This window comes from Geospiza fortis, unplaced genomic scaffold (assembly GCF_000277835.1).
Source record: "Geospiza fortis unplaced genomic scaffold, GeoFor_1.0 scaffold130, whole genome shotgun sequence".
NCBI lineage: Eukaryota > Metazoa > Chordata > Aves > Passeriformes > Thraupidae > Geospiza > Geospiza fortis.
This window is the reverse complement of record NW_005054300.1, coordinates 14,426,824-14,454,283: the sequence shown is the minus strand read 5'-3', so window position 1 is coordinate 14,454,283 and position 27,460 is coordinate 14,426,824. Positions and strand designations below refer to the sequence as shown.

At 37.2% G+C, this 27,460-nt stretch overlaps 1 long non-coding RNA gene across 1 annotated transcript in view; it reads right to left on the bottom strand.

Moving 5' to 3' along the window:
- The window catches only part of LOC115948815, a 13,432-nt gene extending 2,199 nt beyond the window's left edge, over positions 1-11,233 (bottom strand). Inside the window, exons 1-2 of the long non-coding RNA XR_004082584.1 lie at positions 11,213-11,233; positions 10,494-10,543 (exon numbers count right to left, since the gene is read on the bottom strand). This is a non-coding gene — a long non-coding RNA (uncharacterized LOC115948815). The remainder of the gene's footprint in view (positions 1-10,493; positions 10,544-11,212) is intronic.
- Between the last annotated feature and the right edge of the window lie 16,227 nt (positions 11,234-27,460).

The following is a 27,460-nucleotide window of genomic DNA, read 5'->3' as shown; positions in this document are numbered from 1 at the left end:
CTTTCCCTAGTAAATCCTAATATATTTTTTTTTTGGACTATTTACTGAGAACTGAACTACCTTTTCCATTTAAACTTCTATAAACCCAGTGTTTTCATTCTAAATATTAAGATACCCTGTAATAAATATAATTCATGTTCTTCCATGTTCTTCCTTAAGAAATATTCTTAAAGAATGATCAAGCTATTATCTTCTATATCTAACCAAAAAGAAAATAACCAAATGACCCCTTTCCTTGCTAAGAAATATGTTTTAACTTGATATTTAATTGAACACAGTAATCATTTTTGTTTATTTTTTGGGAATTTGGCTTTGGTTACATAGACATTCCTATATACAATACAGACAACTGAATCTACCAAAGATGTCAACTTGGAATTTGCAAGACTTTTTCTTTAAATAAACTTGTATATGGTTTATTCCTTAAAAAAAATGGTCATCTTAAAAAAACTTCGCAAGGAGAATATCTTGCCATATTTCCCTCCTCTTGTGTACTTTTCCTGCATTCATTACTGTTACTGTGGACTGTAGCTTCTACATCAGTATTTAATTGACAGCCCCTATGAGAATGATACTACCTTGACTCTCTTGCTTATTTTACACAGGTTCTGGAATTTTATTCAAAGTTTGATAAGACATCTTTCTTAATCCTTTTCCATCTTCAAGACCCAGAGTTTCACCTATTTATTCTTACCATTTTGACAGGAATATCATGCCTAACTTCCCTGGAAAAAGCATTCCAGCAGTTCTTTTCACCAAATTCTGCCTCTTGAGATTTCACAGAATCACTGAGTATACGTTTCAGTTAGGCCACTAGAATTTTAAAGAACAGCAGCTCTTTTAATCACATTACATCTAGACAGCATCTGAAAGCTTAAAGTGTTTGATCACCAGGTCTTTGGACACTTTAGCTTACACTGAAGGCATAGATCACAATTTGGACCAAGCATCTCTGAGTCCAAGTTGCATTGGGAATGGCTGCACAGCAGGAACGGTTGGAAAGGGAACGTTTGCAAGACTGGGAAGTGACTCTGCTACTGCCAGTACACACATCATAGACAGAGGAATTACAGCAGGACATTACTGGTGATTAAATGAATTCCTAAAGCAATGACTATACATCAGTGTCATAGCTAAACCCAGTTGTATAGCTATGCAATAAGACAAAATAACATAGTTCCTTAATCTTGTGTCCAATAACAGTATGATTCAGTGTAAGATAATGTATCAAATAGTGTGTCCTACTCTTTTTGGACATTAATCTTGACAGAAAAATCTTTAGCTTTGTATGGATTAGTCAATGCAAATTCATTAACTACTTGTCATGCTTCTAATACAATCCACCCTGACCCCAAGACTTGACAGTGTAGTGTTAATCAAATCTGCAGAAGTTCCCATACAGACAAAACAATCTGTTTTAGGTTAGACAGATTATTTTTCCCTAAGAAAGGGAAAAAAAAGGTTGGAATAAAGTATGTGAGAAAAATATTTTAAAATATAGCTCCACTTTTTATTTTTTTTCAAATCCTTTAATATTAATAACATTATTTACAGTTCTCTGTATTGGAAAAGGTTTAGTTTGGTTATTTTTAAGTTGCACCTAGAAAACAGCCACTTCTTTAAGGTAGCAAGTCTACCTTACAAAACAATGAAAACTTATTTTAGTTTCAATGAATATAGCTTTTTACCTAAAAAATATTTGAGGGAAATTGATATACATTCACCCTACACACTCGGTGACTTGCAAATAGCAGAAGAATTGCAACAAATGCCTACCAAACTATTTTAGTTTAACTACCTGGTTATAGTTTGCCCTTTGATGCGTTTGGCTACTATAGAATTCACCTTTCTCTTTGGATTTTTGTCTGGTTATTCACTTCACTTTTATTCCTTTTACAGAAATCTTTAATTACCTCTTTTTGCACGTAGGGCTGTTTATGGATTTATCTTCATAACCGAAGGCCATATTTCTTAAGTAATTTCATTAGTTTCTGACTTATTTAGGAGGGTTCCCCCCTCGTCCCCCTTTTATGCTAGCTTCTTAATACCTTTTTTTTTAATATTCTTCTAGTTATATTGGCTATCTTAAGACAGTTTCCTCTGACTGTAATTCATCCAGAGATTTGCCTAGAAGGGATTAAATGTATAAATCTCAACCTTGTTATCACCTAATTTCATGGTTTGTTTTACCTTCAAAAAGAAATGTCTTTAAGCCCATGAAAGTAATTTCTTGCATAGTCATTAGATCTGCATTTAATCACATGCATGGTTTTGAAGGTTCTCTACCAGATTTTCTTTACTGCTGAGAGATATCTCTGACACTGAGGTGAAGCCATAGCTAACATGTAGGCATTTGGGGATTTCTCTCCCGAGCATTTCAAAGATCTGTGTAACACACACCCAGATGACGGGGCTGGTACTGCTGCTGGACATTGAAGGTATACACCGCACTTCATATTTAGATTAGCCAGATGCTAAGAAATGAAAGACCAATGCCAGATAACATTATCAAATTGCTGTATATAAATTTTAGCATCTTAATACACTGCAGCATCGTGCTTAGAAATAATAAAGTCACACAGGTTTTTTCTGAAGCATTTCAGTTATCCAGGACTACTTCGTGCTCAGCCACTTAGGCTCTTTTGAAAAACTTTCCCAGAATAATTTCGGAAAGGGTTTTGATAACCAAAAGCAAATAAACTGAAACGTAATCATCTTTTTAACTAAACTGAAGCAAGCAGACACCACTGTCCTGGTTATTTAGCCAAACAGCTTGCTTAATGTCTGAGTTGAGAATGGCTAATGATTCTCCTTGTCTTTTACCCAGACCCCCACTCTGAACTCTCATAAAGAAAATATCAGGGCAGGGAAATTGCTGTCTCCTGTCACCCCTTTGCTACACAAATTGCTGCCACATACTCATTCTCAATCACAGACCAGGGACTCAGTCTTGCATATCAAGAAAAGGTCTTGGTCTCTATGCACTGAGATCAGTAAACTGATCCTAATAAAACCCAGAGCATGTTTAACTTTTAATAAATTAATTTGCTTCTCAAGAAATTGATTTTACATGCCTGGTGTTTCCTTTGCCTTGTTATTAACTAAGACATATGTGAAACTTACCTTTTCATTTCTTTTTTCCTGCTGTGATATCACTGACTGGAACAGGGTATTCCTTACTAAAGTATGATCAAAGAGGATGAAGTCATCATCATGTAGATACTAACATAAACCAGAACCAAGGAACTTCTGCTTTGCAAAACCAATCATGGAAAGGTCTAAAAACTTATCTTATTACATTAATTAAAAGGATGAAACTTGAAAAATACATTATTCTCTCAACATCCATCACGAAATAAACATCATGCTCCTATTCTACTTCCTCAAAGGAAAAAAAAAGTTGTGGTCCAAAATAATTTCTAAAAAATTTTACAATAATTGGTTTTGATATCAAAATAGGTGTAAACACTATAGAGACATTTGTGGGTTTAATTTTGTGGAGGAAAACAAAATGCACCTCTGTCTCTCTCTTATGTCTATAGATGCACTTTAAAAAATATTTTTAATATTTATTTAAATATATGTAAAACAGATTAAATTGCTAGCAAGCAATAGGCATTCTTATATTTTCTATGAAAATTCAGTAGAGACAGGATTAATATATACAAATAAAATAACAACATTTCAAACAATTGAATTTAAAATGCTTCCATTTATTTTCTGCTGCATTCTGTCTTCTCATATCAGTCACCACCTCTGAAAGCAAGTATCTTAAGTCTTTTTCTTCTTTTTTTAGGAAATCATCTTTACCCCATTTGAAACATATAATTTTGGTTAAAAATAAAACAAAACAAATTGTAACTTCAATATAAATACCAGTGTTTTGAAACCCCAATGACTCTGCAATGTCACTGTTAAAAAGTCATCCATCCCCATAGAAAAAATATAATTGAAACATCATTTTCTACAAGGAATTTGAAGATAAGGTGGGGAAAGTGGTTGTGGAGTGGAAAATTATTAAAGAAAATTAGAGCCATTTACAAACAGCAAAGCATTTCATATTGCACCAATCGAACTGATGGCTTCAGAAGAGCAGGTACCTCACAGGGGTCCGGCATTTACCTTCTCCCTGTGGGCACTTGTACTACTTTTTGGTATGGCCTATATCTGCTGCAATTTAAAAGCTATATTTTGATAGCTACTCTCTTAGAAAAGATTCTGTTCCTGGAGAAAAGTTTTAATAGAGAAACTGTATCCAGTTCTAGTTATACATGTTTATGCAATATCCACATCGTGCAGATGAAGAAATTGACACCAGTATCATAAAGTAGGATGGGTCTCCAGCCATCCAATCATGAAATTTGCCACATTAGGAGAAAAAAGGATTTAATTACCCGTGAGAGTTACTCTTCTCCTATATTGAGAAAAATCCTGACAGAAGAGTTGTCCTTTAAGTCTTTCACCCTGGAGATTTCACAATGCTCTTCTTATTCATCTGTCTTGCCACATATTCTTAAGGAAGCTATCTCTGCCTGAAAAAAAAGTCGTTTTGGACTTACTAGTGTCTGAAGTCTCCTTTCCAACTATGACAGTGCTGGAGGAAACCTTCAGCCTTAAACATCTTAAAAAAAAAAAAAAAAAAAAAAAAAAGAAGAGTCATAGAAATTACTATGTCCATGCTTTGTTCAAAAACTGAATATGACCCATTCATGAGTAGCACTTTGGTTCTGACAGGTTGAGCATTAGGAAAAGAGACAGAATTCAGTCCAGCTTAGATACTGGACTGTTAAATTTAATAGAGTTGTCAAATGCATGGATAAGTTATTGACACATGGTGATGAGACCCATATGAAGGTAAACTAAAGTTGGGAACATATATGCTACTGATGGGGTTATTTAATAGTGAATAAGGGATGTCTGGTTAAAAATTAACAGAGAAAATAGTTTCTACAATTATTAACTGAAGACTAGATAATGAATGCAAGGCAAAAAATAATTAAACTAGTGAAAAATTTCCAAGGGAATTAGCTAATAATTAACCCAGAAAAGAAATTAATTTGTGTAGGTTACCTGAAAAGTAGCTAATGTGTAAATCTGGTTATGGGCGGTTAACATGCATTGAATTGACAAACTGATCAATGAATGAAAAAGTTAATGATTGATGGGGATATACCAGTTAACCCAGGTTAATAATTAAGGAGTCATTAATTAGTTAAACCTGGTAGCTTGGTGAAGAACTGCAGCTTCTTAACTGAATACGCATACATTTTTTTTAATGTTATCATAGCTTGAATGACTCTTGGATTTATATTAGTTCTGCCAATTTTAAGCAAACATTTTAAGTTTTGGAGTGCTGAGACACATAAAGACTTTATTTGTTTATACACATCACAGCTCATTGTTCACTCTTGGGAATGTGTATTTGATAAACGAAAACAAAATTATTTTGAAATACATGTTGCTATTTTCCCCAACCAAATTAGAAACATCCTGCCCTTATGTTCAACAAACACAGTGGGGTGTTCATATTTAAAGATTTCTACTTGCATATGTGCAACTTGTCAGGTAGTTTATGAATATTTACATATTAATTGGCCTGACATCTGTCATAATTGCATATTAATTATTTTTGTTTTAATCAGATAATTGATTTATTATACTGCTGTCTGCAATTCTGGGGAAACGTCCCTGAGGGACAATGCATGCATACACACGGATTTGGTCTTCTGCCTACAGCACCCCTCTGCTGATGATTTGAGAAAGTTTTGCTGTTATTTTGTTGGGTTTTTTTTAAGAAAGATGCATTTTAGAATTTGACTCAGTGCTTGTTAAGAATTAGCTGAAGGACATCCATTGACTTCAGTGAGTTTCAACTCAGTCTTGTAGTCAGTGTAACAAAGCATTTCTGAAACAGTACAATGACAAAAATCAATGGACTTTCTGATTTTGGATCAATGGAGAATTACAATTTCATTATATAAATTATCCAGGAAGAGGAGGATAAGTTACAGATGTGGGAGACTCAGAGACTGTATCAGACTGCAGAATCAGGGCCTGATTCTGCATATGAACAGAAATAATGTTCAGATTCTTAATTCACTGAAAATTGACACTTAAAAGGAATAAATAAATATATGAGCTTTACTAAACTGTATGTGTGCTTTCTGATGAGACAAAAATGTGTTGTGCATGTCAAAAAACAGGTCAAGCACATATATCACTGTAGTGTAGCAATGGGCTATAGGAAAAATATTCAGGAAAACTCTTGAACTAGGCAAGGAAATGCTAGAGGCTGCTTAAACCCAGCCAGGTCAGGAAAATTGGAGAGCCTGTTGGAGCAGAGCTCTAGCAGTGCAGATTGCTGTGAGAGCAGTGACATGCTGACCACTTGACAGAAGTATAAACATTTTCAAAAGAAGGTTCTCCCACCCAAATCTGACTGATTTCAGACAAATAAGACAGTCTGAATTTTTAGCACTCTCCCACCCCTGAAGGAGTGGGAAGAAATAAGTGTTTGGATTACTGGCACAAGAAAACCAGTCCACTGCTCCCATGAAAAGCCTGATCATGATATTCACGTGACATGAGTCAGCCTGGAGCACCCATTTCAGTAGGGTATCCGCTTTGTGCTGACTGGGAGAGGAGGAGAAGAAGGAAACAACTCCAGAGGTGATCCCATGCCAAAGCTGCAATAAAGCATGGCAGAGGAGAATCAATATGGAAAGCAAATTGCTTCAAAGGGGCCATTTTCAAGTTCAAAGCAATGAGCGTCCAACAATTTGCCAGTTATGGCTCATCTGATGCCTAAATTTCTCCACACTTTCTCCCAGAAAGGTTCATTTTATCCAACATCACCCTTATAAACATAAAGCTAACTGAAGTTTCAACCATTTGAAATCCAGATGCACAACTGCTTATCTGCATCTCTGCCACAATATGAAAGGCAGGAATGAGAAAAGCCTCAGCAATATTCTGTCATTACCACATGGCAATTAGACTACTATATATATTTCACTTGACATTTCATTGATATAGCCACTTCCAGTAAGTTGTACTACATCTTTGAACTGGCCTATCCTAACAGAGTCTAGCATGGATTTGGATTGGCACCAATATCACTTCAAACCCTGCCAGGTCCCTCAGCCATTCCATTTGTAACTTTCACATCATTTCTCATTCACAGTTTAGACCTTGAGCAGAAAGGAACTGCATGGCAGCCTGCCAAAAGAAGTGTTTATTGTTTATAAATTATGAACAACGTGTGTATTTCTGCAATTGGCAGTTTCTATCTTAACCAAAGCAAGCTTTATTTATAGAAAATTAGAACATCTTGTTTTGTACTATGTTATGGCAGATTGTCTTAGATGAAACAAAACACGTGTATGAGCCACATTAAAAACTAGGGCTTAGTTTGTCCAGACCCAAAGGGTACATTCTAGTTCTTGCATTATTAAAAGTCATTACCACTAATTGGGATACAGAAATAATATTTTATACATATCTAGTGGGAACCTGGCTACTTTTCATGACATCTGCAATTTTTCTAAATAAGCCTTATAAGCAACATTAAGGCTTTAGTGCAAATCCACAAATGGAAAATGGAAAATCAGATATTAAATCTGAATGCTGAAACTAATACTGAAAAAAAAATTAAAATGTTTCTGCTGTACCTTATGGAAAACCATCAAATTTATTGTGTCTAAAAGTGATATCAGAAATCCAAACAAAAAATAAGTTCACTAATTTCCTGGTTTTCTTTTTAAAATCTTGTCTATTGTTTGGTTTCTTATAAAGAGACTCTAAAGGATCATGAGAGCACTGTTATGAAAATACCTGCAGAAGTGATAGAAATATAGAGTAGCTTTCAAGTATTCATTTCCAAATAAAAGCTTGAAAGAGTGATTTCAGTTCCTGACAGCAGAGTCTAGCAATATTTGAAAATAATGAGAAACAATTACTTGCTGCATTGATAAATATCTTGGGAATATCGCCACAAAGTATTGTGACGTTTTTAAGAATGGGAACAATATGGTTTCTTTTCAAAGCTAACTTATATCTAAAGTGTATCTTGACCACATAATACAATTCTAAAGCAATCACCTATACAAAGAAAGAGCTGGAATGGAAGCGGTAAACAACTGGAACAGAAGAAAAGGAGGAGGGGAATAAAAGGAAAAGACAGAGAGAGAGAGAACAAAAGAGTATCTTAAGCCACTCTCACCCTGTCTTTCTGCAAGTTGTAGAAGACAGAGGATCAGGAGAGAAATGGAAGAAAGAAGGACTAGTTTGGAAGCTTATATAATACAGCATGAAAGAGCCAGGAGTAGGAGTCCTCACAGAGTTTTGTGAGGAGGCTGCTGAGACAGGCAGAGTGGTCCCTTCCTGCTGTCAGGAGGACAGCCCCACGCTGCTGCACCTCATGGCACTACCCTCACTGCACTGCTGCTCTTCAGACTGACTGGGTACACAAAACAGATTTAGCTGCCTTTTGGGATTTTTGGGGTTTTTTTTGGTCTGACATCAAGGAGACTATGTGGGCAATGCTGAGTGTGGGAATCACCCACATGATAGTAGAGGGGATTTCAAAGGAAATTTCTCCTCCAGTTTCAGAGATGACAGTGACCCAGACTGCTGGCTGATTGTGTTGCCAGCTCAGCCAAAATAAGGTTCTGGGGCAAGGAGAGCACCAACAAGCTGTGCACAGACCCTTCTGCAAGAGGGTCCTGGAGCTATGGCCTGGCACACTCCCACACATCCCTGGCTCTGCAGGTGGGGCAGGGCAGGAATGGAGGGGTAGGGAGAATGATGGAGCATGAAACCCATCTTGCACTAGCTGCAAAACAGCTGCCAAAAATGAAGGCAATTAGGAGTTAACAGCAGGAGGGAGAAGGTGGGAAAGCAAGATCTGTAGGGACATGAACAACATGCCACAACACTTTTTGTACTTGTATTATGTTTTGTTCTCATATAGAAAAGTATGTCACAGCCCATCCCTTGTATTAGATAAATAAATCTGGGAATAATACCTTCTCTCTCTTCTCTACAAACTTGACAGGTTTCATTATAACACTGTTTTCACCTCCCCCTTTCTGGAAGGTGAACTCAGAAGGTAGCTGTGCCAGAACCTCCTTCCCAAGATCAAACCAAGAGATAGATATGTACAAGTAAAAGAAATTAGGTGTGACTTATATAAAGTGTCACTTTTACAAATTTATCAGCATAACACAAGTCTGATTTTGCAGGATTTCCAGCCATACATGCCCATACACTATTTTGTCCTTCTAACCTCTGAAAAACACAATTTTAAGGAACTTGAACACCAAAAGTTTTAATACCTTTTAGTTTCTATGTATTTCAGCTGTGCACACTTAGGAATTTTTCTGTTACTGAGCACACCTGGAGAACATGAGAGAGTACACAGCACTGAGACAGTGGTGTTCTGCCTGTGACATAGCATGAGTATAAAAGTATCTAATTTAAAGTTAAAAAAAAGCCAACTATAGCATAGCCTTCCTACATGTCTCAGAATATTTAAATATCCCTGCTTGGGGTTTCTAAGTGGCAGCTGTTGTAATTCAGACAGCATATTTATAGCCCTTATATCTCTGTCTCCCTGTGTGTCACATTCTCCACCAGAGAGGCAGCTACTGAACATATCTACACTTTGGTCTTTTTTTGGCCCCATTTGATTCATTCGATCTCTCAGTAGCCAGTAATTATAGCTATATATATAACCTTTAGCTTCCCAGTGATATGTATGGTTACACCTCTCCTCTCTTCTGTAAAATCCTTTAGCTGAGTGTTCTGAATTCATTCCTCTTTCGGGGATAATGCATGTCTCAGTGTTTCTGCAAGGGTACAGATCAGGGGCTATGGTGCTAATTTAGCATCAGCATCACTACTGGAGAAACAGTTATACTCTGTATTGACTAATTTTTCTCCTGTGACTGTATTGAACCTGCTCCTCAACCTTTTCTTCACAGAATGCCATCACCATCTGAGTAATACATCATGAGTGCAGTTCACTCTGATGATGTATTACACTAACATATCATTAGTGCAACAGCAGAGCAAGGCGCTTTGATGATGTATTAATGCAATACATCATCGGAATGAGTCACTCCCATGATGTATAACTCAAAAGATGGTACTATCCAGGGAAACATGGACATCCAATAAATCAGGGACAACATTAAAGAATAAAATCTAGGACATCTTCTAGGGAAAAACAAAGCTTCAGAAACCTTTGAATGAATATAGCATGAGGTTTTCCTTAAAACAAAAACAAACAAACAAAAATAGAAAGGGAAAGAATACAAATGTTCATATTAATTTTATCAGGAATGTAGGTTTCTGTAAAATACAATTACCATGATATTCAAATTTGAATTCTCTTCTGCAATGACACATGATATATGCAGGGCATTTTAAGTTAGAGAAAGATTATGTGATACAATTGGTAATATACTCACTTGAGACTTTTCATATCCTACCTGGAAGCAGAGAAAAAGGGAAGCAAATGCAAAAAATCCAAGTCTCTTCCCTGCAAGAAAAAGCTGAAACTTTTTTAAATTGCTAAAAGGAGTAATTAAAATTTTGTGTTAAGATTTACTACACACTTTACATAAATCTAACAAATCAGTCTATTGACAGTAGTGCAAGCAGAAATGGCAAACTTTAAATAAGTGTAACACTGAGGATTAAAAGGCACTTAGCCATAAATATTTATATAAATATGTTAGTTCTGTAGATACAGTTAGTAGGAAAAGAACTCCCACATATCCATGGATTTACACAACTGATATCAACCTACGAAATGTCAAATCCGAAATACAGCAACAACTCATGAGAAAGCTACTAAATGCAATTTTGAGTTAGTTGCAAAATCTATAAGAAAGTTTAACTAGCACATTTAATAAATTTTAATTTCAACGTTCTGGACAAACCTAATATGAAACAACAATGCCTCACTGGTCAGAGAAAATACATATTTTGGGAAACAAAAAAGACAGAGGTCTTTTTCTCACTCATCCTGCAGGTTTTATGGCAGGGCCAGAAAATAACCACTGTATGAAATATCAGATAGCGCTCTGTTTAAACAGTGAAAGACTTCTCTGATGTTACATGTTTATTTTTGGGTTTCTTATTCAAACAAACACCCGTCTTTTTCTCACACATGCTTGCACATGCAGACACCCTGCCCACCACATACCTTAACGTGCTTAAAAGGGGGTAACTTCCGAGCAAGCCTTTCATACCCTGAGAGCTATTGTTCAGCAACAGCTCTGCAAATCCCCCTGCCATGAGAACAGATAGATTTTTGTTGATGTTGTTTTGTTTTGTTTTAAATTGGCCTCAGCTGCATTTGATTGCTCCAAGCTTGTGGAGATTTTCCAGCTGAGGCCCTGAAATCCCCATTAGGATTTAACTCCTCAGTCTCACTTTCCCCAGCTCCCCAAATCCCGGTTCTGCTGATACAAATAATGGATGTACTCATATGTGTGTGTAGGAACGATAGAGGGAAAATCTCAGTGTTTAAGTGGTAACCCTGAGCCTTTGTGCTCAGAATGAAGCCTGGTGCTCCCTGCAGGCCGTGATTGCAGGGCTTGCTGAGCCCTCTCCGTGGCCCAAGCACAGTCCCAGCAGACCTTGCTGGCTGTCATCACTCTGAGCAAAACTCTGGCATTTCAAGTCATCTCAGTCACATTATGAAAGAAATCACTTTTCTTGAAGCATTTCAAATAATTGCGGTCTGTAGAAGGAAAATATATTTTAAACATATTGGAAAGACCCCTGAAGATGGAGCAGAACTGGTAAATACTGATGAGAGAGAGAGGAAATGGGGCTGCTCTGCAGAGGTTTGTCTCCAAACATCAGCTTACTTCAGCCTGTAACTTACACTTGAGGATCCCTGGCCCCATCATACCAGCCCTACTCACAGAACCAAAGCTGGAGGTGCCCTGGGACTGGAGAACGTCCCCAGTGGCCTCGGCCAGCTGGCATCCATTGCAGAGGCAGAGTCACAGAAAGAGCAGCTCCTCCCTGCCGTGCCCCTCTCTGGCTGGGGATAATCATGTGAGTAAATGTCACAGTCTGCAGCAAGCTGCAGCTCTGCTCTTTGGGTTTAAAGGCAGAGCTGCTGATTCAGAGCTGCAGGCCAGGCTGATGCTGGCCACGGCACAGGGGGTGCTGGGGTTACACAAGAGTCCATTCTATCAATAAAACACAGCTGCCCTGAGGGGCATAAAAAGTATACAGGGTTCTTAATTGCCTCAGCAGTAGCAAAGAGAGAAACAAGCTTTTTTTTTTTTTGTTTTTAACAAAAGGTCCTTCCTATGCTGTTTCAACTAAACCAATTCTGCCTGTATTCCTAGGGAGTTGCAGTTCCTTATAGGCATTTAAAAGCCTCCCCAAAACTCACCAATTTTCTAAGTGCCTTTGCTGGCTAACAGCCATAGTTTTCCCTTTTCTCCGGTATCCTCATGTCTTCATGACACTGTATGAAGTAAAAATAAACACATTTTGTGCAAAAATTCAAACAAATGTAGAAGAACCCTGCTAATGTCTGTATTTTAAGCAGTGGGACCAGGCCGTGACTTTCCATGTAACAAAGGGTGTTGAGGCAGTTGTGTCAAAAGAGAAAAAACAAGCACAAATGCTCCCTATCACAGTAACCTTACACTAATATCTAGCCTTTTTTAATATGCATGAAAGTCAAATGTAGAGGGAAAAAAAAGGCTGACCTAAAAAGACAGTATCAACTATGAAGTAATATCAAGGAGTAAGCCTCCTCAAGTCCCACTTCTTTTGTAGATGTTGCTTTTTTAAGGACATGGTTCTGCTAATTTTGAATACGAAAGGAGCCTTTATCATTTGGCTTAATTCTTAATTGAAACCATCCTACATGCCAACATAGACAGTAGTCAAGAAACATAGATTAAAATTTTAATACCAAAGTTCTTGTCAAATTCAAGCACAAATAAATTAGGAGTATTAATTACATCATGTGTGAGTCAAGACCTAGTTATTTCTGCTAAAGAGGACTTGATTAATGAGACTGTGGTTTTACATTTATATAACAGAAACATCTCTACTCCCTCAGTCTGCAGGGCATGGGCACTCAAAATGAACATATTTTAAATAATTACTCACACTCGATCTCCTCATGACACAGGTCTGAAAATTGCTCAGTCCTTTCCTTCTTACTTTTAGGAAAGGATTACATTTTAATTTCTCTCTCCCATTTTGTATGTAACCAGTGAACCTGAAATCATGTCAAAGGACAGCTTTAAATGTAGAGTGAGGAAAATAGTCCATAAGCTCAATCCTAATAATTTGATTTCTACACCACACTAACAAATTTCTTAAACACTATGCTCTTGGGTTTACTCTTCTCTGAGTAGTCTTTTTACATTTATTTTTTTTTTCTTCCAATTAAAGCTATTATAATTTAATGTTAAGAGGTTGCCATTTTACTGATACTTTTTCCCAAATACTCTTGTGAAGTCTGGAAAATAACATCCACAGATAAAATGTAACACTCCCTCTAATTCAGCAGAGTTGCATTTGCAACTAAGCACACTATATAGTGCTAGACTCTGTAGGCCGAGCAAGTTTACTTGGCTTTCATGGAGAGAATCCTGAATATATATTTAATTTCAAACCATTCTGCAAAAGAATCCCTCTGAAAAAAATTTATTTGGGCATTCAAGCTGGGGTGTTAAAGACTGAGTCATTCAAGGATTTTAGTTCAGAATCATCTTTGTCGGTATGAAAGTGTCTTTATGTCAATCAGAAAAGTCAAAGTCTCAAAGTCAAATTCTTTCTCTAGGCACTTTTACCTTGAAGTTCTAATTAAGTTATTTATTTATTTCATCCAAACAGAAAATACTAGGCACTCTACCCAAAGATGGCTTTAATCCTCAGACAGTTATAGATGTTATGGCAAGTGTTTACACTTCTTATGCTATTTGTCACACAGCATCCTATTAATGTTTTTCATGTGTCATGGCATCCCTTGGGATGACTCCCCACCTAAACTGAACCATAAAATAGCTCTGATTATGGTAACTGTGCTTTGAAAAACTGGGTTCAATAATAAGGAGGAAACTAGCAGGTAAGAAGAGTAAAAAGGAACTCCTAATTCCACTTACCACAAATTTCATTCCAAGGCACTGTCTTTGGTGATTCAACATAACAAATTCTGCACAAATGGACGAGCACAGACTTGATTCAGTTCTGATTATGCCAACCTAAATACACTGAAGTGGTTCTGTGGGAACATCAACATACATCAACATGTTCAAGAAGCTTCCCACTTTCATAGCAATAGGTAGACAGCAAGTTTCTGAGAGTGGGTATTTGTGAGTAAGCTACAGGCAACAGCAGTATGCACATCTAACCCTGCTAAACTTTTGTAATGCCATCTTAAACTCAGCTGTAATAAATAAAAACCTCTCTCTATTTTTTCCGAGCAGTTTTACAAGATGGAAGTGCAAGTACTAATAAAATATATGGCTTAATTAACTAAACTTATGCTGCAGTGTACATTAGAAGTGGATGATTTACAGAGTGTTATCCTCTTCAGGACAGAATAATGCAAACAGCATAATTAAAAGTTGATGAGAAGTGTATTTATTGAGTACACAGGAAGAATAGACACTCAGATTTATGATACACAAAGTGTACCTTTCATTTGCAATATTAACATTTTAAAGTCCAAAGCATCAGCATAATGCATCCAAAGTGTTCTATGCAGCATCCATATAATTCAACCCTGTTAAACCTCACACTGCTGAGGGTAAATTATGTGACCCGAACATACACAAGTGTAACATGATATATTGTGATATCATGATTATGTTCATTGAGATGTCTGTGGATGCAATATATCACATTTGCCTGTCTGTAAGTACATGTGAAATAGTTGAAGGGCCATTCATTTATTTGTGACATGAATTTCAGAGCCATCATTCATAGAGCCATCAATGTAAAAGAAGTCACTGTTTAATTTTAATGAAAGTGCTTTTAGAAAATTCCAGCTAGTATTCATGCAGATCAGGGCCTGTTGAGCCTTGGGTATTTGATATATTATTTTGAGAGTTCAGAGAGTGCATAACCATCCTAGAAGATAAAATGTATATTAATACCCTGGGAATTTTCAAACCTGTAAGCTAGGTAGACACAACCTCACAAGACAATTACTTTTATTTCTGTCCATATATTAAACCCAGTTCAACATCCTGGTATTTGGAAAAATCCATTTTTTGAGGTGTAGAGTCAGATACTATGAACAACACCTATTAGCCAGACATTAACATTACTGAATGTTTTAGAGACACACACACACAGATATCATGTACCAAGTAAGGCTTTTTGTCAATATCTAAACCATCAGGTAAGTAGACTCCCAACCAGCTGTAACATGTCTCAGTTATGAAATGAAGTTGTCTTCCTTGCAAGTTTATTGTATTTTGAACAGTTTGATGCACAAAGAAACTTATAATGGGGGTTTGAAGATTCACATTAGAAAAATAATTGTGACTATAGTTATAAAACCAAATTTGGAGAGAGATGGCAATTTGTGGGAAAAATAAAAATATGCTCCTTTATATAGCACTATCTCAACATACGCATTCTTTTCAGAAAAGAATTTTTAGGAAAGGTAAAACTAGATGAAAAACATCTGCTGGTCCCTTATAATTGGGAGTTTAATTCTTTCTGAGAACTTCCTTTAACTCCTCTCCCAGTTTAAAATGTATTTACAGCAAAATGTTTGGGGTCATTCTATGAAGTCAGCAGAAGTGGCAAAAAGGTCTGTTAACAGAGATTAAAATAGTTATTCAGAAGGTTTTCCATACATAACATGATTCTTTTGAGAAGACAAAAGGTACTGTGCCCTCTAATTAAGAATTTCTTATTATCCACATGTAAACACATGGGAGCAAATTTACTGGAAGAATGGGTGGTTAGATTTAAAGCACCAGTATTTGCTTCTCCCATTACCAATGCTCAGCTGTGAACCTGGGTTCCCAGTTACGTGACGAGAGGAGCACCTATGTTTGGATAGATCCACTGCCACTACCAGCTACTTCTGTGGTGACATATTTGTGCACACAATCTTCCCCACATGTGCACTGGCCTCTGACCCAGCTCTGCTGCATGTATGCCTACAGTTAAATAGTATTTCAAAGATTTTACTAAAGATGGCTGAGTAATCATCATGCCCCAAGCTCTACTCAGCATACTGTCCTTCCTTTCAACAGAAATATGAATAGCTAAAAATACACACCAAATTTTAACTGAAGACAATAATTTTTAAGTTGATAGAGTCTCATTATAAAGTAGTTACTAAATACTAGCTAATGAGGATTTTTCTTTCCTTCTCTGCCTATAGCTTTTTGGGGCAATTTCCTCAAAAGCTTAAAAAGAAGGTCAGAGTGTTCTTTTGTGCATAATTATTTCAATTTGAATATATGTGGAGATTTTTTTCATAGAGAGGTGTGTGTGGAATTGCATAAGACTAACAATTGGGCCAGGGAACAAAATGTACCACAGATATCAGGCTATGTATTTCCCAGACAAGAAAACTGGAATTCCCCTTTTACCATATCTTCATTTTTTTATTATAGTTTGCAGCCAACATAAAGAATAATTTGTGGCTCTGGTATGGATTTGCTGTGAAACCTTGGGAAGACTACTTGAACTCTTTGTATTTTAGTTTCTTAAGTTGCAAAACCAGATGATTTCTATTAATTTCTTTTCATTACTTCAAATTAACCAATAAGGAAAAAAAATCTCTGCCTTTTAAATGTTACTAGTAAGAAATGTTACTATTAAGAATATAAATATTATTATTGTAATGGTATAATAATTGAATAATTATTTTCAGCCACAGTTCTGATTAGACACAAAATAAAATAAATTAAAAAGTCACCAAACTAGTGAACAGTCTCAGCTAAATAAAGTATAATGAAAGTACTATCCATTCTTTTTCACAACCTGCTTTCTTACCCTTTTTTGCACTTATTCAGTTTTGGTTAAATTATTTTTATACTATTTAGAAAGATATAAGGATTGGGATACTAAAGTTCAGATTACCAATCAATATTGGGACTTTAAAATTAATTTGTTGACTTTTGCTGGGAATAGTCAACACCAGCTAGCTAACATATGTGAGCTAAGCTCACTTTTGCTTAATGGGAAATGTCTTCTCAAGGGCAAGTCAGGATATAGCAAAGGACAGAATAAATTATGTTTAGCAATGGCCCCTTTAGGAGAAGGGTAATTTTTCCTAAAGTTATCTGTGAAATGCATGTATATTAATGCAGCAGCCACCTCTACATTATTTCTTAGAATAATACATTTTCTCTTGGAAGTAGTGTCCACACAGCCATTTTTGTGAAATAATATGATCATGTCTTTTTCTGAGGTTCTGACATTTTTCACAAAATAGACCCCTAATTAAAAAAATATGCCAAAATTTAGAGATTTACTATTACTCATTCTACTTGCATGAAATTTGGCATGAGGAGGCTGGTTTATAGAAAGCTTTTTCTCTTAATTTTCTTATGTGAAAGGCCCTTTCCAAAATGACTTTAAATAAACGGTACTTTGGCAGTAACAGAAACACTGGGATTTCCATACTTTCCCTTCTATTCCATAGGATACCAGTCCTGAGACTCAAGTAAGGGATAAAGTATCCTGACTGAGATGTTTTTTTATGATGTCATATGGTTACTGCATTGTAAATTATGTTATCACTTTACTTTAATCCAGTTGGGAATATAATTTAAACAAAATCGTTAGAAGTAACATGAGTTCAGCTGGTGGGCAATACTTTTATTTTTACTTTGGTCTAAAGAGATAAATGGTCAAAAAGAACACAAAAAGATTCAGGCACCTAGTGTTCTTCTGACAAAGGTCTGTTGCAAATCTGAACTCAGATATGAATCTTAACATCATGACTGGCCTTGCCTGCTTTCCAGACTGAAAAAATAATGCTTTTACTCTTTGAGAAGTTCAAACTCTGCTTCACACCCATTTCTGACAAAAAATGAATTACAGATATGAACTCAAGCCCCTAACTCTCTTTATTCTCTCGCTTCATCCTTCCTCACGTATCTGGGTTAGATTTGTTTGTGATTAGATTTTTTTATGGATTAGATTTTTTTGTGATTCCACAACAAACACAGCCACTGCTGTGTGCTACATTCTTCCTATCACTCCGTAACAGGTGCTGAGCACACCTATGCTGCGATCCCACGGAAAGCAAACATCAGGCTGTGCTTCTCCTCCCTATCTTTCTTCCTTTCCAGTGTCACAACACACCCTTTTGTGAAAGGACAAGGGTTCTCCATGAGAGTTTACTGTGGTTTTTGGAAGCAGCAACCTTATGTAATGCACGCTGTCTCCCCTTCTTGCAGCAGGGTCACAAATGTGTCCAGGGTCCCCAGCCTGGCAAGCAATTACAAATGCATTTCCACCTAGAGAGGTGAACTCAACACAAGATGTGCTTCAATCCACTAATCCATCAGCACTTATTATCAAAAACAATTCAGAAAGGGAAAAGAAAAAGATTGTGTGAAAGCTTGTGAAAAGCAAATGTTTTAAACAAAATGGCTAAGGAAAACCTTCCTTGTAACAAACTCAATAACAAATTAATGCTAATTTTCTAAAATTAGACCTTACAAAAATCTAAAGGATATGAGAATCAGAGCACCTCTGAATGAACCTGCAACATCTGAAAGTATCGTACAGTGGAAGATATAGGTAAACGTGTCTTTTCTTCACAATTTATGGGCTTAATTTCCCTAAGCCCATTGTGTGGTTATGGTGACCCTAACCAGTAGCAAAGCTGAAAGGAAAACAGAAGAAAATGAAATGGAAGAGTACTGGGGAAATAAAACAAGCAAATCCTCAGCACTGGCGAGTTGCTGGAAGTCTGCTATATTTCACCTACCACCAGCGAGCTGCCAATGGTCAGTCAGTGGGAGAGTAGGACAAGAAAAGAGTTCATCCACTTCCAAGCTTGCCAAACAACCCTACCCCTTGAGTAACAGAGCTCTTCTCACCCAGGCTCCCTGCAGTTTGTGTACCTTCAGCTTTTCACTTTCAAGTGTTTTCCTCACCAGTCTCTGCAAAGCCCACTCTATCCCACCCCCAAATTTCAAACCCAGGGAACTGCTGTGGGAGGGAGAAAGCACATTTCCCTTTGCTGTGGGTTTCTCCCTACAGGCTCAGCCAGCCTAGCAGATGGTAGTACACCAGACTTTTCTTTTTTCTTTTTTTTTCCCCTCTGATGCTAAGCGTGATTTACAGGCTTGAGTTATTATTTATCATTATTCATTTTCTGTCACCAGTGCATTGAAGGTTAATAGAAATGCCAGCATGCTCACTGATTTACTTAGTAAAATATTTGTTCCAAGGTTTAGGTCAGATGATTGGTGTCTGAGCGAGCTTGAGGTTTATGCATTATGAAAAGCAAGCTGACTTGACCTTGAGCCACTAGCACCAGTGCTATATATTACTTTAGTGGAGTGACCTTCAGAGCCCCAAGACACACTAGATGTATTCAACACATGTTTTCTTCTCCCATGCTACTGACACTGTATACATTCCAGCTGAACTTATGTAATGTAAGATGATACTCACTTTTCATCTAATGAATTTGAGTAAGATGACACATTCAGCTAAAGCCCCCCACCTTGGAGGTAACAAACTACCTTTGAATCCCAGATGGACTGAGGCTCAACAAGTACTTCAGGCTAACTGACACGCTTTGTCACATGGAGCATCTGGTTCACAAACCCACACAGGATGCAGAGGGCCTGATTCTGAGATTAACCACCTTGGTACTAGTCAGGAGTAATGTCAGTGACCACAATATTAAGTGAGAAAAATATAAAGCCCATGGGTGAAAATTCACAAATTGGCAGGATTTATGCCTGGATTATACTTCTTAATACTTGAGTTAATAATCCAGCTCTGCATGCCATCTCTTTTTTTCCTTTGTAAATGGACCCCTAAGTGTGGTGTGGTGTTGTCAGACAAGAATAAACATATGCAAACAATGGTTAAAGAAACTATTTTCTTACCCTTGATTTTCACATTGGCCCAGTCTTCCTTCTATTCTCACTTGTGCAGCAGTATATAAGTATCTTCAGATGATTTCTTTTTGTTCTATTTGTTCAAACAAACAATGGCCACTATAGCCAAAATGAAAAATCTTAACAACGCTGAGATTTAATATTATTAATTTGAAAGGCTCTCAGTTTGCTGTCAGCTACACTGGGACAAAGCCAGACTAATTCCAGACTCTTTAGTGGATCTACTCCAGATTTACATCAGCAAAAATAAGAGCAGTTATTTGGCACAATACATGTATGCATTTTTTTTTCTAGCTTCTCCTTAATTCTTCCCAGGTATCAACCAGAGAAACGTCATTCCTAAGAAGAATTAAAAGCAGAACCTTTTGCCTCCATACCCTATTAAGACAGAAACACCTTCTTAATTTTTCACTTCCCCCATACATGACATTTTGAGATAGCTGAGATTTATATAGGCAGATTTGGCAGCCTTTTCATATTTACTTACACTCAGAGATAAATCAAACCCAGGGCACTCTCTCCAAGAACAAGTTATTTGGTATCTGACTAAGTAAGTGTTAGTGGATCAGACATAGGAAAGGTATTTCTATTATAACTGTGTTGTTTGGCTATGATTTACTGTCGTAGAAGATAATAATTTTTTATTCTTGATTATACACTGTATTCTCTTATTGCCTTATATTTTTCAACATAGTTAGTTACTGGAAAGGGTAGACAGAGAGGGAGTTGGATTGGTGTTTGACACATTAACCAAAGGAAGGAAACAACCCCATGAGCAGAAGGAGAGAAAACTTAATCCTGCTGTTAAATCAGAAACAATTAAACTCATGTGGGGTCTGCCAAGAAAAAAAAAGGCACTTCTAGAGAAAATATGGGTGAAATTTAATTTTTTCACTTGATATCTACATTAATCCTACAAAAGTTCCTGAAAGAAAAATGCTTAAATACTCTGGGTAGTAATTTAACACTCTTCTGCTATCCACTCTGAAGGAGAAAAACTCAATGAGAATACCACCATTATGTTCTCAGGGTGCCCTAATTATTTTCCTGAACTTCTTTCTTATCTAAGAGTAACAGATTCCTCTTCCATAAGCAAACTTAAACTTCCCCAAGACCACATCTTTTTCATCTTGCATCCAAGCTGACATTGTTTGTCAAATAGAGAAATGTAGGACTGCTGATTCCACAAATTCAAAGAGTGGTGAGTTACTTGCCTTTTAAAATAAAATAATAAAAATGTATAACTTCTGTAGCAACATTAGAAGCAATGTTGTGGTGGAGCACAGGATTGGTTGAATTTGAAGCTTTCCTTCAGCAACCAAGAAAATCAAAGCTATTAAAAATCTAATATTAAGTCCAAGAGCAGAATTTTGGTGACAACACATAATGTGATGGTAAGACTATCTTAGATGCACATCTTAGTCAAGAATTGTGTAAAAGAAAACAAATTTCAGCATACAGTAATACAGATCCTCTAGCTTTCCATGGAGGCTGCACCATCAGCATCAACAGAGGTGTTACTGTCACATCTCATAACTTAGCTGGTACGAAGTCTGGTACTTCGGTAGACAACAGTCCCAAAGCGCTGCAGTAGACAGCACTGTACTCACATGCTTCAAATTTGTCTTTCCTTTTCTTCAGAAAGATTTATTTACCTCCTCTTTTCATCCAATAAAAAGGTTCATTACCCTGCTCACATTATGGTACATACAAGGGTTTGCTATTATAAGTAACTAGCATGCTCTCAATTAACCTTTTCTTGTGGTCTGTCTTTCCCTGGTGACCTTCCTGCAATTTCCAGAACTGATCTAGAAAGATAGAGAAAAGTAAATATGTACCAGGAACCAAAACATTTTTAAACTCGCCTATCTACCAAAGCCACAAAGTATGATAGATGCTTTAAAAAAAAATGAATGTCAGTCTGGCTGCTGGAGGCACCATAGAAGACAAACCACTCCTTCTCAATAGCAGAAATGCTAGAGAGAAACTCATATCCTGTGCACTCATGCCATATTATTTACTGTTTCTATTAAAGCCATTCAGAAAAATCCCTTCAGAAACAATGCTGTATGAACTCATATGAAGTCACTGCCCTCAAAGCTCATGCTCCAAAGAGAAAGATATTAGTTCCTCAGTTCCAAGCTAACTACCTAATGAAGGCCAGGTTTTCAAACCCTTAATGCCCATGATATGTACAGTCAAAGATCTAGATATGCTGAACTAATAAGACTTTTTTCATCTATCCTTCCCACCAACCCTTCCCTTTCCTCTTCTGCCCATCATCAGCCTGGCTTCTTAATTAACTGCATGATAGAGAACTGAGCTTCAGAAAAATCTGTCATTGTTTGGACATGCTGGGCCCTACTGACAAGCTAGGGCTAAGAAATGGAAAGAGTGATTCAGCAAAACAGAGTATTAGGGGAAAGACAGAGGAAACCCCACTCTGATATGAATGGCAGCTTATTACACCCAAAAAGTAGGAGTATGTTTACAAATTTATGTGCTTATGTAAATCAGTCAGCCAGTAATAAAAAAAGTAACCGAAAACCTCAGCAATTATACTGACGTCTATGAAACTCCTTCACCTGCCTATTGAAGCCAAATTTTTGCCTCTTCGCCACCTTCCCATTTCTCTGCCTTGCATTACTCCACAATGACCACTCCTGTATTTGTGATTCAGACTTAAAACACATACTTTTGAATACCCCAAGCTTAATCCAAAAGGATGCTAACACAAGTTCATGATGAAAACCTGGTCATGACTGTGTGTAATCATCCCCAATTCACTAAGTTATAATGATATGTACACTTTCAATGTTCTCAGTAGTAAATAGCCAGAAGAGCTTGGAATTTTAATGTGCAACTTCAAGCAAAAGATGAAAACACAGAACACCGTAACACACAGAGGATAAAATTAGATAATATCTCCCATCATGAGCTAAACCAAGGTGCTAAAGTCATTGCATTCTGCACTTCACCTCTACAGAAAGCTATTTTCAGGCATTTAGAGGATAAAGGAGCAACAATATCTAAGTAAATAGTGCCATTAGTTTATGCTGCATTTGCCTTTCAGGACTACAAAATAGCTCATAGGATTTTAATTTCTTTCTTTAGTAATCACTAAAATATACCTAATAAAACAGATTATTTAAAGCCATTTAGGAATAAAATAACTCCTGTGTTTTTGTTAGAAGTACAAGTGGTGATACATGTTAGGTAATATTAATTGCTTCTTGACAACTCACCATCTTAAAAAACTGAAAATCTATTACTTGTTCCAAGCATAGTAGTTGCTCACTTAGCCATAAGTTTCCTATAGTAGCATCAATCATATTGGCAGTTGGAATAGAAAACCTAAGTTTTTGGGGTGGCATTGCAGATGACATTGGGTAAATTAAGCTCATTTAATTTGACATTTTAAATCTCATTTGACATGTTAAATATCTTTTCTTTTTTATAAAGTCCACTTACGCAGGGAACAGATTTTCCCCAGAACAGAGGTCAGTAAGAGTTCTGCAGACTAAATAATGATTGCTAGAGCATTCGTCCCAGACTAAACTTAACTGATTTTACCTTTATGCTTGAAATCATTCTTATAAGGAAAACATTGACACTTCCTCTCTACTGAAGAGAAGTGGTGCACTGAATGATCTGAGGCATGAGGGCAGTGAAGTACTTTCCCTAGAAATGCAGAAGCATAGAAAAAAAAAATTATGATAGAAAGACTGCTGAATGGCTACAGAGTTGGCCTGCAAAATTCTGACAAAATCTTACCTTTTGAAGAACTTCTGTGAGCAGAGAAAGTGGGTCATTTGAAGCAAAACTGAATTCAATTTATATACACTGTAGTTTAACTGTGGAAGTATTGTTTAAACACAGCTCCTTGTTTTCGGGCCTTGCTGGGCCGCAGAGCAGAAACAGGATATAGTTCTTAATGAGATGTGAAACAGATGGTCTCTTCCCTCAATAGTACTGAATTTCCATCACCCTTCCTTACAGACCATCTCCAAGTGCTTAAAAAGACCTTAAAAATGCGTTAATATGGACACCACCTTTGCAGGGTGAGCGTTCTCTGTCCCTCTGGCTGGGGGAGCTGTGATGACAGACACAATGATTCCCTGGCAGTCACTCAGCACCATCCCTGCAGCAGGGCTTGGAAGGGAACCCAGCTCTCCCAGCTCTGCACACCACAGATCGCTCCCCCTCTTTCTGCCATTCCTCCTGCTAAAACACTGAGCTACATATCCAAAATCTGAAAGTCTTTGTTCCTTAGAAGCATGATTGAACTAATTATGGCTCTATTGTCATGGTCTGAAACAATGTACAGACACAGCAGACAACACTTCTGGCTTTAAGTATGGTAAATGTCAGTGTTTATGTTTTTGTTAGCTGTCCTAATTATCGTGTGTCCTCTAAAACTCTCTGTTGTAATTACCACTCACCATACTGACACCTACTGCTAAGGAGAGAGCTGATCGGCTGCAGGATTTCTTTATTCCTGGACCCAGCCAACAAACTGTATGTGACACCAACAGATGTTTCTGGTTTTAAAACAGTGGGAACTTCATGAACTGTTTTCCCCAACCTCCCAGGAGTAAATGCCACCATAGTTGAAAAGTTGGAAACATTTGTCAGGCGCTGAACAAAGCTGTGAACGAATGCTACAGTAATTTGCTACTTCTATAGTCCATTTTTTTTAAAAAAAGAGAGGACGAGACTACAGAAAGACCATTAGCAAAAGCAGTACTGTGGGGGTTTTGCCAGTACAGGCTTTGTGCTCTCCACATCTGTATTACAGCACATGGAGAAACAGCTAAGGAGAATATCACTCTAGAGAGTGTTTGTAACTTGGTGTCTTTTGTAAGGGAATGCCCATTAACTCGCAGGGCTGTTCTGAATTGTGTTTGCAGCATAAAGGGAATAGCTTGGCTCAGATTCCATAGCTGTAACTGTACAGAGAGAAGGGAGAAAAAAATCAATAAGTTCAGTGTAAGCAAGTCAGAGCAACCTTTAAAATAATAAGACAAATCAATTTATTTCACAAATGTCTTTATTTCCAAATGCCATTGTTTGGTACTTTCTACTGTCATTGCCCATGACATTTGAGAAAACTTGGCTCTTAGTCATTTAGGTGCAGCGGAAATTATCATGTAACCACCATGTGAAAAAATTATACATTCACCTCAGTGCAGATCTGTTGTAACAACCTTGTCCTATGGGGTAAAGAGTGTTTAGGAGGCGGGGGAAGGCAAGAAAGACAAGTTTTAAATATGGACAGAAAAGCCCTACTTTATTGCTATATACAATGAAAAGTAATTATAGAGAAAAATGAAAGCTGCTTCTTGCTGTTAGCAGGAAGAATAAGGGAATTCTGTTCTTTTTTAAAGCTTGGAGTCCATTTTGATATAATTGGTTCCAGAATTATTTATGACATTAATTGCTGCATTATCGACTGCCTGTCAGCTCTTCTGGCAGTTAGTCCATCTTTCTTACCACAGAAAGCCAGCTCAGCCCAAACTAGACTGACAAGCTAATTATACCCATCTTCCCCTTCAATGACAAATGCTGCTCATCGGAAACCTTTCTAGAAATAAGCTTTCATTCTTTCCCCTTTTTCCTGAGCCAGACACAACCAATATCTCAAGGTACAGATCACAGCTGAAACTCTGCTCACAGGGCTATTAGCTCTGAACATCTCACTTGAGCCAAAAAACCTAAGCATCTTATGTTATCAAACTGTATGTCATTCCCTGATGCTAGTTTTCAGTGGATGCGCACTGGGCCATAGCTGTCACTCAAAGCCGCGGCAGATGGAGCAAACCTGACTGCATTAGCTGGGCCCTACTTAGCAGCTGAGGCAGGACTCTGACAGCCATTCCAAGGCTCAGAAGAAAGACTCTGTATTTCCCTCATGTAAACTTCCAGAATCAATAGTTTACAGCTTTTATTTCCCTTTATTCCACAAACGAAGGGTGACATTGCCCAGAAAAAAATACTCTTTTGGAACAAGGAAATAAGGAGTACTGCTGTGAGAGGAAAGACATCTTGGAAATGAGGGGAAATTTCCTCTTTCAGAGAAAAAGAAAGGACCCGGTTCAAAATAACACTGTCACCTCTGTCAGAGCACAGGATGATGCTAAACCATCCTGGTGCCCTGGATGCTTACCTGTTCAGGAACCTGGTACCATTCTGGCATGATGTGTGCTGGTGTAAACTGTTCTGCACCACACAATCCAAAGCCAGTTCCTCTTTTCCATTTTTTCATACTTTATATATATATATACAAATACGTATTATGTTTTTTTCAATATTTTCTTTGCAACAATAAGGGATTTGAGCATCTCTGGGTTAATTTCTTTGGTTTTATTTCTGAGATTAGAAACACCTATACTGTGACAATTGTTACCAGATTTTGGTCTTCTTTACATAGAGGCCAGAGTATTAAAAATTAGAATGATCACAATACTAGCCTTGATATGCACTCAGTGTCTATTGATTTGTCCTCTGGTTTAGCTCTTTGAATTCTTCACTGAAGAATTCAAAATGGATGTGTTGGCTGGTAACAGGGCAAGGAATCAACATCTCTTCTGAATGGGAACAAGCGTATAGATACCATATATACACTTTGTAGAGATGATACAGAGGGGACTCAGTCTAGCTTTTTCAGAGCAAGGTTCAGCATTACAACTCACACTACCAGGCCCCCCTCCACAGGTGGTCTCCAAATAAAACCCAAATACTGAATTATACCTCTGCCTAGACGAAGGTCTAAGATAGCTAATCTTACCACTACCTAAACCTGCTATCCAATGCATTCAATCTGACAGCTATCAGCAGCACTAAATTCACTGAAACTGTACTATGAATTTCAACTAAATAAAATTGAGGTCTATATTTCAGCAGGCCTATAGTCAAAAATGACCCAGGACATTGCAATGTCTGTGTTAACTTGTCATTTCATGCAACAGCAAAGTAAAAAGTAAGCATGGACCTGGAAAATGGTAAGAATGCCAATTAAAATGACCATAGGGCTGTCTTGATTTACATTCTGTCCTTTTATGTCCTTATTTCAGAAAACACCTGCAGTCTGATGCTTGGACTGAGCAGGCTCCTGGTAGGGCTTTTTTCTTTGTGAACACCAAGTAGACAAGCAGAGTGGGGGCTGTACTTAACAGTCTTGTGCATTTTTCACTTTTTCTAGTAAATTCCATGAGAAAAGCAGAAGATAAATTGACTCTGAAGCTTTACAAATTGGTTACTTAAATCACTCCACACCTATAAATTGTGTAGTGCTGTAGGTCATCTTTCTTTAGACACTCATGACAACAAACACTAAAGGAGAGAATTGAGAC